This window comes from Stomoxys calcitrans, chromosome 3 (assembly GCF_963082655.1).
Source record: "Stomoxys calcitrans chromosome 3, idStoCalc2.1, whole genome shotgun sequence".
Lineage (NCBI taxonomy): Eukaryota > Metazoa > Arthropoda > Insecta > Diptera > Muscidae > Stomoxys > Stomoxys calcitrans.
The window spans coordinates 29,690,018-29,699,139 of record NC_081554.1 but is presented as its reverse complement, the minus strand read 5'-3'; the positions used below and the strand labels follow the sequence as shown (position 1 = coordinate 29,699,139).

At 36.0% G+C, this 9,122-nt stretch overlaps 1 protein-coding gene across 5 annotated transcripts in view; it reads left to right on the top strand.

Annotated features, from left to right (window-relative positions):
- The first annotated feature begins 2,249 nt into the window (after positions 1-2,249).
- The window catches only part of LOC106096326 (GTPase-activating protein skywalker), a 235,194-nt gene continuing 228,321 nt past the window's right edge, over positions 2,250-9,122 (top strand). For 2 of the 5 annotated variants that reach the window (XM_059366002.1, XM_059366006.1), the window contains exons 1-2: positions 2,272-2,470; positions 6,447-7,102. The gene's annotated coding sequence lies outside the window, so the exon portion shown is untranslated. Of the gene's footprint in view, positions 2,471-6,446; positions 7,103-9,122 lie in introns of all 5 variants that reach the window. The other 3 variants (XM_059366003.1, XM_059366004.1, XM_059366005.1) reach the window with 3 other exon arrangements.

Here is a 9,122-nt window from a genome sequence, read left to right as displayed (position 1 = left end):
AACCATATATTAATTCTTATGAATATATTTATATATGAACCTTTTTCCTTCTGAGTCTTATCTGTGGCATATGTCATATCAACATCGGATAAAACAGCAAATTGGGAAGCATTATTATACCTGAGCGATCCTTCAATATCCTCCATGATGAAATCGTTCGTTACGTTTAAAATTTCTGTCGCATTGCCGGGTCTATGTTATCTGCAATTTATATACCTGAAACACGAGTTTGCCAGCAGAAGAGAGGGCGAGAAAGCAAATTTTGACAGTTCGAAAAAAGAGAACCTGCAATTTCTACAGGGACTTTGTTGCCAGCACAAATTTGCAACTTTGAACAGATGTTTTGTAAACGTCAGCTGTTTTATGAAGAGCAGCTGTTATATGAAAGTACAAAAGCTAACACCAAAAGTAAAAAATAATCCACAATATCCAGAAGCATTAGGTGGTTAGGCCAAGGTTTCTTTATCAGCACACCATATGCTTTTGTGTACGGTGATCGCATGTAAAGCAGTTTTAATCCTATGCAGCCTTCGAAATGCATGCTGATGCTCGGTGAATGGAAATTGTAGGAGTAGTCCCTCATGCGTCTTGGCTACTGATGAGAGAAGGGAGATAGAACTGTATGACTTCCCTTTGCTCGTGTCCTTTCCAGTTTTCAGTAGCGGGATCACACTGCCCATCTTTCAAACATCGGTTAACATAATCGTGTTCAGACCTGCTGAGGACCGCTGTAAGGTACTCGACTCTAGGCAAATCCAGATTCTTTAGTATCAGTGCAGAGATAACGTCGGGGCCCAACGCCTTGGATGATTTGGCGCCACGGATGACATTCATAGCTTCGTGCACGGTAAATTGTGATTTTAAAACAATTGTTTTCCTAAGCAAGCAAATAAAAAACCAAACAAAACAAAAATCAGCTGTTCTGCAAATTTTGACTTTTGCTTGCAAATTTTTTAGAGAGACTAAAATGACTCTCGCTCCTGCAAACCTTTACTGGAAAAGTACGCGAACAGACCTTAGTGTTTCTGTTTCATTGCCGGATCTATGTTATCTGTCATTTATATACCTGAAACACGAGTCGATGCATTTTTCGATAATGGCATTCAAAGTTTCATACTGCAACCATTATCCATCGGCTGAATTTAATTAATTTTACGTCTGAATGTGTCGGACAGTTGTATAATTGTAGACAGATTCTACTATCACATTTCACACCAATTTCCTTAAAATGATCTCTTATTTCAGAAGCGAAATGTATGTAAAACCATTCTAAAAAAATCTTTTGAGTTACCCAAGCCTTTTTTTGGCTCTATAAATAACGGGAAGTTTGTTCAAACTCATAAAAGGTCTTGGCCGAGCATTTTTTTCCCAATAACCAACGCCTTTTACTTGACAGTATCAGCATCATAAGCACACCATAGTGCAGTTAGACTCTCCTTTGCCCATCTATGACTGCTTCATCATATTAAATTTTCCACAAACTTTTTGGCAACTACAAAGGCATGGCGAAACAATTAAAGGTGGTCTCATTTGTACAACAACCACAAATCATATAGTGCAATCCTCTTTGTTGTCATCAAGATGATTGACGTTTTGCCAATACACACAATGAAATTTGTGTGCGTGTGTGTATACGTGTGCGTACATGAGCAGAGAATATGCGAGAAAGAATATAACAACAATGAGAATGCAAACAAAATTCTGTCATCTTAATACCGCCAAACCTGGCAGGCTGTTAACAGCTGTTCGTGTGAGACAACCTTTTTAAATCCGCCCTGATACAAAGGCAGCTGAGGCTTTTTCTCCTTCAGCCTTATGCTTGTGAATTTTATTTCGCTTTTTAAACTTTTACTTTTGAATATTCACATTTTGAACTTATCTTGAGTGGAATACTTAAGTCTTTTCAATAACCAATGAGCCTGTTATTGAAGTTCTTTAAACACAACAGAGACACATTCTGCACAAGGAATTTCCCAACTATCCTGGATAATCGGTAATCGAGGTCCGACTGTATATTATTTATCTATGCCCATTTGCTTTGTAGGAAGAGGAATAACATAATTTCACTTTATATCTGGCAACTCTTATACTCATTTATTTTTGCATCATCTCTCTTTTGCTTGACCACTCTCTCTTCAACTGAGAGTTACAATTGGAATATAAAGAGAATTGCTATCGCTTCGTCTTCGATACACACAAAACGCGAACTAACAACACACAGAAATTCTTTTGCTTTTGCTTAATTTTTCAGTCTTGTCAGTGCTCTCTGCTGGAATGTGAATTTGTGTTCGGTAGTTCGTCTGCGAGTTACGTTTTTTACGTTTACGACGCGTGAAGTAAGCAAAAAAGAAATGATAATTTCGATAGGATAAAATAAAAGAAGTTTACGAAACATACATCAGAACCAGTACTTCCGGAAGAATAGAGAAAAGCTAGCGGGAATATCTCCCATAAAACGAAATCAAAAATTGTTAGTTCATATGTGGAGTGTGTAACCTATTTTTGTTTAGCCATAGAATTATCGATTTTTTCTGGTTTGAGAACAGTGGCGTTTTGTTGCAGTGCATCTTTTGCAGCATGAAAAACACTTCATATATGTAGAAATAAAAGTGAGGAACTAGGATTTACCGTTAAGCTGGAATGTGAACAGTAGCTATCAAGACACCTTGTCTAAGCCAACATTTGGTATTTTGCATTAACATCATTGATGAAAAAACCTCAAAAAATCCCCAAATGTGCTAAGTGTCATATTAATTATCGCCTTCATAAATGCGTGCTGCCAATTCATCCAAACATCTTGTCCCCCTTTTTGTGCAAAAATAATGAAAAAAACAAATGAAATCTTTTATCAAATTAGCGCATACCTGAGAAGTACGGGAGGCGTATAGTAAGGAGGCCAACAACTACAAACACACAGCAGCAAATCAAAAACAAATGCTTTAAGAAACTTTGAACCACAAATTGTTCTTCCCAAATCACAAAAAACCGCTCTTTACTATCATCAAATAATTATCAACAATTTTAATAATTTATAATTTTTTGTGTTTGTGCGTTCGTTCTTTAAATATTTGCATTTGTGCTTATTATTGTCCATGTAGAACGGCGGCAAGAATGAAGTAATGAAGCAAGCATTCGATAAGAAAAAAAAAACAATACCAATGTTTGTGTACACACAACATTTGCTTTTTTTTGTATTCTTTCTCTTGTTGTTAGTGTTTTTGTAGGGGGTATAGATTTTGCCCAGTAGCCCATTGCTCTCAAAATAAAAAAAACAAAACCAAAACCCTTCAAGAAGAACTGTCTTAAAAATAAAACCTAAGTAGCAACAACAAAAAACTGTAACAAGAAGCAACAAATACATTGTTTCATTCGTCGTGGTGGTGGTGGTCGTCATCAGTGCACAGCAACAACAACAATATATAATTGGTAAAATGTAGCATGCTCTTAAAAATCCTTGCCTAAACTTTGAAAAGAGTGAGAGTAACTCTCACTCGTTTAAAGTAACAACAGAGATGCCAACTTTTGTTATTTTAGTGGTGTTTAGTAGACGTTTTAATGTGTTTTTTCATAAAAATGGTAGTAAGTACAGTGACAGCGTAAGATATGGTGACGCCTTTAATGAGTGATACCACAGGACGTAATAAGACAGCAAAACTTAGAAACCATAAGATTGAAAAAGGACTCAAGACGCTTTTAACAATGTGAAGAACGATATACTGATCTACACTTTAGGCAAGTACGAGGTGGACCGGATCCTTAGAGGCTGGATTTGCCATATGTTAAGGAACAGATGGATGAATTTTGATCCTATGACCAATGGGAACCGTACAACTCTAGTGTTTTTAAAGGACGTAAGAGTCATCTTACTCTAAGAAGCTTTGAACAATGTGAAGACTGACATACCGATCCACTATTTAGGCCAGAAACGAGTGGATCAGGCCCTTACGAGTCTGTATAAGTCAGACGCCAACAAGTAAAAGCGTGCCAAATTCGAACTGGTCAAATCTTAAAAACCCACCACTATGGATTTTGCTAAAAATGTACACGAAATAAATTTACTCTACGTACCAAATTTCTGACAAATCAAGCAAAAATTTAAGCTTCTAGGAACTGAACAAAGACAATCGAGAGATCAGTTTATATGGGAGCTACATCAGGTTATAGACGGATATGGACCATATTTGGCACAGTTGTTGGAAGTCCTAACAGAACACTATGTGTACAATTTTAGACAAATCGGACAAAAATTGTTGCTAGTAAGGATTGAAGAAGTCAAATCGGGAGATTGTTTTATATGGGAGTATCAGATTTGGATAATCTTAGCCCAACAACCTTAGTCAATAAAAAGTATCTGTGCAAAATTTTAAGCGGCTAGCTTTATGAGAACGCACATGGCTGGATTGACTCAGAATTTAAAAGTTCCAAAATTATATCCCATATTTTTCGATTGGCAATACTGGTGGTGGATATAAAAAGTAGATGGATGAATAGTGGGTCTTATGCGATAAGGATAAGGGATTGAGTGATATGGGGTACGTCATGGGGGGCGTTTTGTCCTCACCCCTATGTGGAACCACCATAAAGTCTTCTTCTTCAACTTCTCTGCTACACATGCGATGCTATACTACTTCTAGGCGAAATTACGATACGGTGGACAGTTAAAGGAATCTTAATCTACTCTGTACATAAGAACGTGGGGAGGGTCTTTTAGGTGGCATACGCCTGAAGGCAAAGTTTAGCAAATTTTAAGCGACGCATTTTCTTAACTGAATGGGTCACAAAAGGAAGATACCAGCAAGGATTATAGATGCTGCTTATTTTGTAGAAAAAGCGATGCTGCAAATGTAGCCAAAGACAACGATATCCAAAGGTATGTAATGTCCTCCACAGTTTCCAAAGATTCGAAACCTATCGCAATAAACATTTCCTTCAGTTTAGCAAAGGAAGTATATCTTCAGTTTTTTCACTAAAGCTGAGTATTTTGTTCAGCTTTTCAAGCGGAATGCTGTCGAACTACATATAAAAAACGTCGGTGAAACGTTAGCTGAAAATAGGCTGAATATGGTGAGGAAAATTGGCAAACAACTATTATAGTGGCAACACTTGAAACTATTGCCGGCATCATATTTGTTTGTTTTATTTGTTAAGTGGTTCGTTTTTCTTTATTTATTTAAGAAAAAATTTATAAAATAGAGAAAACAGTAAGTGCAGAAAAAAGGTGTTTTGGTATGATTATATTTTTGGTAGAATAAAAACATTTGATTGCTGTCAAATTCCGCTCGCGGAACAATTACACATTTCAGCGGCTATTCCGAAAGCAGAATAGAATACCAAACCTAAGTCTGAAGTTAACGTAGGGGTCATCGCCGATGCTGTAGTCACCCACGTTGGTCAAGTCGCTTATTTTCCGAAAAACCTCTCCTATTCCTTGCAAAATTGAACAGTTGAAACCTTTTAACTTTAATACTCCAAACTACGCCTCGAAATACCCGTATAAGAAAACCTTACTTCTTCTGCTATTGAGACTCCAAAGAGGTGTCTCACTGCGACAAGCCGTTCGGACTCGCCTTAAAAAAGGAGGCCCCTTAAGATTGAGCTTAAACTTGAATCGGACTGCACTAATTGATATATGAGAAGTTTGCCCCTGTTCCTTTATGGAATGTTAATGGGCAAATTTGCATTTGCATGTTTAAAACGAAAATTCTATTTTTTCCTTATTTTCTTCGTTTCTTTCTAATGTTTGGACCTAGCGTATTTAGAAAGTGTCGGAAAACACATCTTCTTCTTCCTACAAAACTAACTGGATTTCTGCTTAAGAAAAAAAATTCTGGGATACATTTTCGGGAAAACTGTATAGACAGCTTTTTTAATTTATAGATATAAGGCAACTCTAGTTGACTTACTAATCTTTGCAACTCTGATGTACGCACAAATCTTAAAAGAGCCAAAAGCAATTGCGCTCTCCCTTTTTTTTAAATATTTCTTGTTTCTCTCCCACTCTCAGTGTAGCAAGCGGTATTTCTCTTACACATCGAGAAACCCCATGCTCTTATATCCCCAACATTGTTACAACACTGTTGTGGGGCAATTCTTTTACCTGCAAAAAAGAAGAAGAAAAGCCACCCATCAAACACACACGCGCAAACACACATACCCACACTACTGCTAAGTACTTCCGAATTGTTCGTTCGTACATTTCTTCTGTGGACGAATACAAAATTTTAGTTGCAAACGTGAAACTGAAGTCGATTGTACATTGACCGCCTTTATCGAACCAAAAAACAAGAAACGTGCAAAAAAACAGAAAAAACGAGAATAAATTAAAATTCCCAATGCGAAACATTTAAAGAAGTGCATGCAATGTTTATATGGATATTGTGGTGTTTTGAATATTAAAATAAATGATTTAATTTTTTGTTTTTATTTTGTGCGTTTTTTTTTTACAGAAACCAGTCAGTTTATGAATGATAATTGTGAATCCTTTAAAAAAATAATTTTTTAAGAAAGAAAAATTGACTTGAAATTTCGATACGAAACGCAAGTGAGCTTTGTTTTGCAAGTGACCCATAAAAAGCAAATAAAGTTCGAAACATTAAAAAGAATAAAATAACGAAGATTTTTTTGTTGTGAAATTGAATCTTTATACAACAAAGGATAAAAAAAAACTCCTTGGCTGCACACACAGAGTAACAGCAAGAACAATAACAACAACAACATAAATAAGCAATTACGTGAGCCAAACGTGATTCGTAAAAAACGTGATTTTCCGAAACGACAAACGCGAAGCTTAAAAACGACCTAAAACGAAGGAGGAGGCAAAAAAACAGATCCAACAATACGAAAGAAGAAAAGCGACAACAACAAATAACGAGAAAAAAAAACACAAAAAGTAGAGAACAAAACAAAAGCCAGCCCAAAAACATAAACAAACAAAATAAAGAATAACAAAAAAACAAAAGCTAAACACAAACACTGCATCACATAGGACAACAGCAACCCAAGGGCAGTGCATTGTCAAAATTTGTCTTTCCTAAAGTGAAACATCACAAAGCTAACATAACAGCTTTTGCAAAAACCCAACAAAAACAACAACACATAAAAGGTATGTATGTTTTTCCCTTTTAAGGTATTTCGACTTCCGTTTCTTTCTTTCATTATTTGCTTTGGGATTTCCTTTTAATGTTGTGAATTTAAAATCACATGCCTTCTCCTGTCTCGTATCTTACTAAAATAGAAAATAGTTCCCCAATTTATGATTTTCACTTGCTGCCTGTCATTGGACTCTTAGTCCATGTGCCTATACTTAGTTTTGTTGTTGTTGCTTCGTTTGACATTGCCGTTGTGTGGTTTTTAATCCAACCAAGCAACCAACCAATACACTCATGCCAACTGTCGATGTTATTTTTAAACATTCCGATAGTGCGAAGCCGGTCGCAAAGAACATTTAGTGAGTACTGTTTACATTGAAAGAACAACAGTGTGTGGCAAAAGTGTGGGAGAAATATGAAACAAGAAAAAATGCACCAAGAGTGCAGTTTGAGGGGGTAAAAACAATTTTTTGCCATTTTTTTCTAAAATTATCTTACGAACAGCAATATTGAATCCTTTTTTGGGATTAGGACCCACAAGACCTTTTGCTTAAACCAACGATTTTTTACTCATATGAAATAAATTTTTGCGTAGATCATTAATAAGGGTACAAAAGGCGGTTGTAATGAAAAAATGTCACAGAACAAGTAAAAGCGTGCTAAGTTAAGGCGGGCCGAATCTCTTACATCCTCCACCATGGATCGCATTTGTCAAGTTCTTTGCATGGTATCTATTTTAAGGCAAACAAGGGATAAGACTTGTTATATCAGTTTATGGTCCGATAGGGGCCATTTTTGGTTCGAATGTAGGAGACTAAAGTGTCAGTCAAGTCATTGTGCACAATTTCAGCCCAATCGGATAAGTATTGCGCCCCATAGGGACTTAAAAAATAAAATCGGGAGATCGGTTTTTATGGGAGCTTTATCATATTCACTGCTACAACAACAACGGACCGATTTATACCATATTTAGCACAACTGTTGATAATTATAAGAGAAGTCGTTGAGCAAAATTTCACCCAAATCAGACAATTGCGTCATATAGGGGCTTGAGAATTACAATCGGGTGATTGGTTTGTATGGAAGCTATGTATATCAAGTTTTAAACCGACTCAGCCCATAATTGAGACGTATGTTGAGGGTCATAGAAGAAGTTACTGTGCAAAATTTCAGTAAAATCGGATGAAAATTACGTACTCTTTGGGCTCGAGGAAATATAATCAGGAGATCGGTTTATATGGGAGCTGTATCAGGTTTTGAACTAAAACTGGCACATTTTTTGGAAGTCGTAGCAAAGCTTGACGTGGCAAATTGGATAAGAATTGCGTCTTTTAGGGGCTTTAAAAATAACATCGGAAGATTAGTTTATTTAACAGCTATATCATATTATGAACCGATTTATAACATATTTGGTACATTTGTTGAATATGAAAACAAAACACCTTTTGCAAAATTTCAGCCAAATTGAAAAAGGGGAGAAAAAAGGTAACAAACCTAGTTAAACAATTCTTAGCACAGATAAAATTATATTCCACCCTTTAGAGGCTCAAGATGTCAAAATCCAAGATCGGTTTATTAGGTTTTGGAACGATTTAAACTAAAATAAACAACAAATTGGTTAGAAGCTATAGAAGACATCAAAGTACACAATTTCAGCCAAATCGGATAAGAATTGCGCCCTCTAGAGGCTCAAGAAATCAAGATCCCAGATTGGATTATGTGGCTGCTATTTTGGGTTTAAGACTGATTTGGACTAAAATAAACAATAAAGTTGTTAGAAATCATAGAAGATGTCATAGTACAAAATTTCAGCCAAATCAGACAAAAGATTTACGCTCTCTAGGGGCTAAAAAAGTATAATCGGGAGATCGGTTTATATGGCAGCTATATTAATTTTTGGGCCGATTTGGGCTAATATAAACAACAAAGATGTTAGAAAGCATAGAAAAAGTCAAAGTACACAATTTAAGAAAAATCGGATAAGAATTGCGAATTCTCCAGGGACTAAAGAAGTATAATCGGGAGTTCGCTTTA